This window comes from Silene latifolia, unplaced genomic scaffold (genome assembly GCF_048544455.1).
Source record: "Silene latifolia isolate original U9 population unplaced genomic scaffold, ASM4854445v1 scaffold_95, whole genome shotgun sequence".
Classification (NCBI taxonomy): Eukaryota; Viridiplantae; Streptophyta; class Magnoliopsida; order Caryophyllales; family Caryophyllaceae; genus Silene; species Silene latifolia.
Window position 1 is genome coordinate 1,144,296 of NW_027413826.1, and position 7,355 is coordinate 1,151,650.

Below are 7,355 nucleotides of genomic sequence, written 5' to 3' on the forward strand. Positions count from 1 at the left end.
TATACCATGTGATACCTACATCCACATTAGGTAGTGAGAAACTTGAATGTAAATTGTTTATTGTTGGTACTCATGCACTAATCTAGTAATTAAACCTTGCAAATAGAATATAAATTCGTAATTTGATTACTTTGACTAGAATTAGGCAGTATATTGGTTACTACTACAAAACTTTTAGGCCTGAAGATAGATGAACAACAAGATCAAATAAACATCGGTAGGTAAAGCTCAAACGCATAGCATTTCAGTTGTGAGCTTTTCTAGTAGCTCCTAGTGAAATTATCATACGACTATTGAATGATTAGAAATTTAGAATACAATACCTCTTACCCTCAGATGTGAGACTAACTCTTGCTTCCTTCAAATTCTTAATCTGAGGCAAAGAAAAGGTAACAAGACAGACAATAGAGTAATACATAAGAGATCAGGAATCAAATTTGTTCCACTAAAGCGTCATTCTATATTAAATCAGCCACACACGATACTAAATTTCAAAAAAAGATGCAACAAACTTAATCAATAGAAATATACACAGATATAATTTTACATATACTATCAACTATGAGTACTAAGTAAGACATAAACTAAACCTTCCTCTAAATAGGAATCCACTCTGTTTTGACACCTCATAATGCCGCTGTCGCCAACCCATATTAACTACTACTCCCTCCATCTCAATTTTTTTGTCCCCTTACCCTCCAATTTTTTTTTCCGAAAGAATTGTCCCATTTCCAACTTTGGTAAGGAAAAACTTTAATTATTCAATATTGCCCCAGGATAACTAACTACCACCCATAAAATTAATATCTCAATTTTCTTTAATTTAAGGGGTAAGATAGATAGCTCAACACTTATTCATAATTTCTCCCAAAATAGTTAGGAGGATGGAGAGAGTACAAAGGAACAAGAACATTTCATACCAAATTTAGGTACAAAACTTGATACCAAAGGATATAACCAATACAAGGGTAAAAGAATACACTTTGATTAGTTGGTAAGGTACAAATTTCAAACTTAAGTAGTTTAGAACTAGCAGTTGTTAGAGGAAATCAAAACAAATATGTAATGAGTAATCTAGACAAGTCCTTACAATTCAAATTTCGTGATTTAGGCAACAATTAATCATAAAATCGTGACATTAAACACCTAAAAAAATGAAAATATGAGCAGAAATGAAATTAAAACCAAGCAGAAATCGCATGTTCTGAATAAAAACAAACATTTGGAGAGAAAAATTGAAAAGAAGGGAAAAGATTGATACATACCAAGTGTCTGAATAGTCCTGAGCAGCAACTATCTGAATCTTATCAAGCACCGAACTATCTGAAATGGAAACCAATATAGTCAGTCAGTCCAGAATTCGGGATTGGACATGGCGGTGAAAATGAAGCAAGGACAGTTCATGGATTATGGAGGAAGGCCTATAGAAAACTATGCTGCTAATGGCGCTGGTTCCTTGGAAGATGTTGTAACTTCAATGTTTTATATAGGCTCATCTTTAGTATCTCTGTATTCAACCTCAAAACATACATAACGAATGGTGAATATTATAATTGATGAATGTCCGTGCTCACCGGTATGCTCTATTGATAATCAATGTCAGGATCATATGAGCTTATTTGCTCTCCACTTCTCTGTACTCCCAAGTAATCAGCTTGTTTAGCATGTCTTTTCATTGAAGAAATTATTTACTGTGAGATATGTACTATATGTACCGCAAATGATATTGGCCATATCAAATAATATCTTGGTATTTGGGTGAATTTTGATGATAATATTCTTAGAAGCTTAGTCAGGATTTTATGAGAGAATCGTTCTGGTGTCTTGAGTCACTAAACTATTTCAGAGGTGGTAAATTCCTCTCTTGGATATAGTAGTATATTGATTCTGTCTACAATGATATGGCCTCATGTTATGCTTCTTCAGAGCCTAATCCGAATTGACCCTATCCAAAGCGAAAAGGGTGACCCTAAACAGACCCTAACAAAGACTGACCAGAATGTTAATGCTTCTTTGGCTTATAGCTGATGATACGTGTGAATTCTTTTTCCCTTACAGAGTGATGCGGACTACTTGTTGCTGTCGGATGCTGATGTTAGCATCAGTGAAATATGGGGATTAGATTGTATCCTTTTGACGAATTGTTTCTGTACTTATTGCTCAATCTAATCGTTTGGCACCTTTGCCTAATAAAAGCACTATTTGTTTGACACCCCCACGGTCCATCAACATTTTTATATCTTGTTTCTAATTTCCCTATTTTTATGGAGCGAAACACTCATATTAATCGCTAGTCTTTGGTCACGGATCATAATGGAAAAAGAAAAAATATGAGACCACTTTGGTCACTACACTTACTAAGATATTGTTATTGTTGATCTGATTTATAATGAGGATAATTCGGAAACAACCTTCTTCTTGTACATATCTGAACCCTTTACCCTTTATCCTACCTATTATAAGAGGCCTTGAGACACTAGGATAGCGTTATTTTTGTTGTATATCTAATTTCCCTGGCTTCTTCGAACCAAGAAACTGTTTACCTTGATTCCGCACAGCGGCAGTTGAGTGGAATGAACTCGAGACGGTTCATGAAGACTATGTTATGGTTAATGTCAATGAATTTGAACCAAAAATCCCAAGTGCCACAGAAGCACCAACCGCAGACAGCCGATAGTTGACGGCCATGGAGTTGCAAGTGGGTCTCTCGTTCACGGCATTTGCTCAAATTTAATAACCTGATTTAGTCCAGGAACACAGCATAAAAGAGATCCTAGGGTTTAACTACTACTTTGAATCAAAACCTTACTATTCATGACTGATCAATGACCTGAATTACGAAGAACGCCCATAACCCTAACCCGATTATAACTTACTATTCATGACTGATCAATGACCTGAACTATGACCCTAACAAACAGTGACCAGACCCAAACCAATAACATAATAATATTTCTTGATGATCAAAATTAGGAAGAACGCCCATAACCCGATTATAAAGCAATTAAAATTACCAACAATAACATACAACGATTGAAAATAAATGAGAAAATAGTACCTATGATATGCAATAAGCAGATTGTATCGTCTTTGTGAGGTGAAGAATTAGAATTGATTGGCAGCGTGAATTGTCTTTGCCAACGCCAGATATTGTTGTGAGGAAGTGTCAGGAAGAAGTTAGAATGGGAGTTCGATGTATTAGACCTCAATCAAAAATTCGAAATGTTAACAATTGGATGAGTAGTCTATGTTTAGCTGAGCATTCTTCAAGTAAATGCAGAATTCTAAATAGCATAGCATTCTTGAAATGCAGAACCAAAAAACGGACGAATAAAATCGAAATTTAACCCAAGATAACTCAGAGTAATGTTAACCCTGCAAAACCCATACTTGAGTACCCGAAGGAAATATACGTACTCAATGCGAAGCTTTCAATTAATATTGTTTCTAGATTTTATACACTGTTTTTTCTTCGGCCATGATCAAATTGAGCCAGGTTGGTGTTAAGACAGCTACCAATGGAAATATACGTACTCAATGCGAAGCTTTCAATTAATATTGTTTCTAGATTTTATACACCGTTTTCTTCGGCCATGATCAAATTGGACCGGGTCGGTGTTAAGACAGCTACCAATGGAAATATACGTACTCAATGCGAAGCTTTCAATTAATATTGTTTCTAGATTTTACACACTATAGAATGGATATTCATGGAGTTGAAACCCTCAGAATTTCGAGAATGTAAACAAGACGATGAAAGCAACTATTTTTTTTTTCACAACTTTTTTTATGCTCTCGATTGCATTAGTCCACAGCTCACCACTATCAGCGTCCTGCCACTACTACCTCGCTACACCAACAACCACAACACCAACAACCACAACCACAACACCAAAACCATAAATATGGAATGGAAACATAATTAAAAAAGAAACTCAAATTAACAACTTTAATTTAAATCTTAGAACTGTAAACCAAAACCCTAAATTTCATAATTGAACTCACAATCAAACGGAAAATAAGAATCAAAATCAAACAAAGAAAGTAATCGAGTTCATATAGCACCATATTATTTATATATGTCCCGAAAAGCAATAACTTCATCATCTTTGATGATGATCAGAATTATTGAGCACGCCCATAATCCGATTAAAGCAATTAAAATTACCAGCAATAACATACAAGTAATTGAAAATGAATGAGAAAATCATACCTATGATATGTAATAAGCATATTTATTGTGCGTTTGTGAGTTGCAGAATTACAATTGATTGGCAGAGATTGAACGGAAAACTGCTGATTGATCGTCTTTGCTGATGATTAAACGAAAAATTGATGATGATTGAAAGGGAAATCGCTGATTGAACGGGGATTTCAAAGGTTAGGGTTTTTAATTGAAAAAAAAGATTTGAGTAAAGTGATGATAGTCGATGGGGGTTAGCAGGGGATTTTGGGGAAAATTTAGAAAATTGCTTTGCCGCTTAATTATTAGTATATATGGGACGGTTTTCCCAAAAAAATAAAATTGGAGGGTTATTTACGGTCGACGCTTTATAAAAGCATCAATACAAAAGCGTCATCAATGTAAGGTATTTGTAGTAGTGATTGGTGAGCTTGAAGAGTCTTCCTTGATTGTTGGTCCACTTGATTGATTTTCTCCATCCTTTCTGCTGACTCGCGTTTGTTTATGTGATTAACGTGGCGGGGTTGAAGCGATCATCTTGAAGTATCATGGTAATGATCTCATCCCGCGCGGCTCTAACAAATCGATCCTCTCTAAACAATAGACTAACAGCTTGTTCGTCTAAGCAAGGTGCTTGACGGGTTTTGACTGTAGGAACCGCTTCTGGAGGGATAAAGTAGCAATCGTGAAAGATCTCGATTCCGGCTAGCTTCCTCTCGAGATAATGCCAAGGCTCGGGAAATCCGTGAAAGAGTTCTAGACTTCCTTCCTTAACGAAGTACCCATTTAGGGTAGGGAGATAGGGTCGCATTTGGACTCCTACGTACTTACGGTTTTGAACCTGAGCAAGCATCTCGAGAACTTCCTCTTTAGTGGGTTTGTACCCTAGTCCAAGTGGTATCCTTTTTTAGTTGCCTTCCTTGTATGGTGCGAAGGTGTTCCTTCGGATAGGGTTCAAAGGCATTCCAGGGAAGTATCCCTGGGATTTGAGTATGTAGTTGACCACTAAGTTGGAGTAGGGATCATAGTATAAGGGTGCCAATTCGCTTCCTATGACACTTATGCTTTGGAATCCTCCAAGTTCATATACTGGATCTGACAGGACTTGATTGTTCGACTTCTTTTCGATTATTGCCTTGATGGGTGACGAAGTGATTGTCGTCGCTTTGCCATTTAGTAGGATCTTGATCTTTTGATGAAGGGTGGATGTCACCGCTTTGGAAGCATGAATCCAAGGTCTTCCTAGAAGTATATTGAAGGAAGCTTCAATGTCCACTATTTGGAAGTTAACCTTTCGCTCAATTGGCCCTGTGGCTATGGTTGAGTCCCACTACCTATTGTCGTGTACCATCATAAGCGCGAACACCTTGATTGGTATGGGTCCAATCCGACTCTTTCATGCCTAATTTATATGCCGTTTTGAGGGGTATGACGTTGACCGTGGAGCCATCATCTACCAAGGTCATTGGCACATTATTCTTTAGACAAATGACAGTGATGTAAAGAGCCAAGTTGTGAGTAGCGCCAAAAGGTGGCAAATCTTCGTCTGAGAAAGTAATAGGATTACTTAGCTTCGGTGATTCTTGGAATACCAAGTTGACTACATCTTTGGGTCTAGAGTTATGTGCTACATTTAGTTTGGCCAAAGCTTGCAGTAAAGCTTGGCGATGTGGGAATGAGTTTGCTACCTACCAATTGCCAGACTGAAAGATCAGCCTTTGTCTTCTGTAATTGCTTGAGCAAATGATCAGTGGAGTCATATTCGTTATCATTTGGTGCGATAACGTTGGTTGGACCATTTTGAGTAGTGCTTTGATACGGACGCCCCGAACGAGTTAGGTGGTCCACATCTTGGTCTTGTCCATTTTGGACTATTTCTTTGACTAGGGAGTTTTCAATGAGATACTCGTCCTCGTCATCATCGGCCCATACTCCATTGATTGTAGCTAGTTCTCTCATTCTCATGATTTCATCCTCCAATTGCGTGATTTGGTTGACTAATTTATGAACCACGGCGACTATTTCTTGCATAGTAGCGTTTTGAGAGAAGATTAGTGGCACATGCTCCTTGAGTGTTGCGTTAGAATCATGTAAAGCCATCACGACATTTTCTAATTCCCAAACTTGTCTATCCACACTCCTTGCCCATGTGATGAAGTCGGAAATGGTAGGAGAGATAGTAGAGTAGAATCCATCACTCTCGATCGCATGGATCTCATATTCAATTGGGGAAATGAGGTGTGAACAATCTAAGGTAGATTCTTCACTTGTGATCACTAGAATCCCAAGAGGGTTCTGAGTGTTGTTAGGTTTACCCCCTGGCGTTATTGGTAGTCGCCCATCTTCAATCATGTCTTGAAGCACATTTTTCAATTTGTAGCATTTTTCTGTGTCATGCCCCTTGCCCCTATGGTATTCATAGTACGAGTTCTCATCCCAGAACTTGGATTTCTTTTCAGGTTCGGGAGTAGGTCCTATGGGTTGGAGTTTGCCTTGCTTCATTAACCTCTTTAGAGCGTTGGAGTAAGTGTCCCCAAGGTTTGTGAATTTCCTTGGGGGGGCACTTTTATTGGATGGCTCGAGAAGGTTAACTTCATCGGTCTTGCTAGTGGAGCCGTAAGAACGGCTTGTCGAGTCTTGATATCCTCGATCTACCGTTTTGGACAAGAGCCCTTTACGGATGTCATCTTCAATCCTTGTTCCTAGTACGGTTAAGTCCTTGAAATTTTTGATGTTTTGGTATCTCAAATGGTTGGCATAGATGGGTTTGAGATTATCCACGAACTTCTCCACAAGGGTAGCCTCATCCGGGCGTTCAACTAGTTGACTACTAGTCTTTCTCCACCTACTTAGGAAGTCGGTGAATCCTTCTTTGTCATTTTGGGTAAGAACCTCTAAAGTGCGCATGTTAACCTGGATTTCGGCATTATCCGCATATTGCTTAGCAAACTCGATTGCGGCATCTTCCCAAGTAGCGATCTTCTTGTGTTCTAAAGAGTACAACCATTGCTTTGGGATGGTGTCAAGAGATGAAGGAAATATCCTTAAGAACATCTCAGGTTTGATGCCTTTGATAGACATGTAATCCTTGAAGGCACGGATGTGGTTCAAAGGGTTTTCGTGCCCCTTGAATTTAGGGATATCCGTCATATTGAAGTTGGTTGGCAATTTG

At 38.2% G+C, this 7,355-nt stretch overlaps 1 long non-coding RNA gene across 1 annotated transcript; it reads right to left on the minus strand.

Annotated features, from left to right (window-relative positions):
- Positions 1-230: 230 nt before the first annotated feature.
- LOC141640624 (uncharacterized) lies at positions 231-4,422 on the minus strand. The gene is made up of 3 exons (XR_012543087.1): positions 4,214-4,422; positions 1,266-1,323; positions 231-373 (listed from the first exon to the last, which is right to left on the minus strand). It is a non-coding gene; the product is annotated as an uncharacterized LOC141640624 (long non-coding RNA).
- Positions 4,423-7,355: the final 2,933 nt, after the last annotated feature.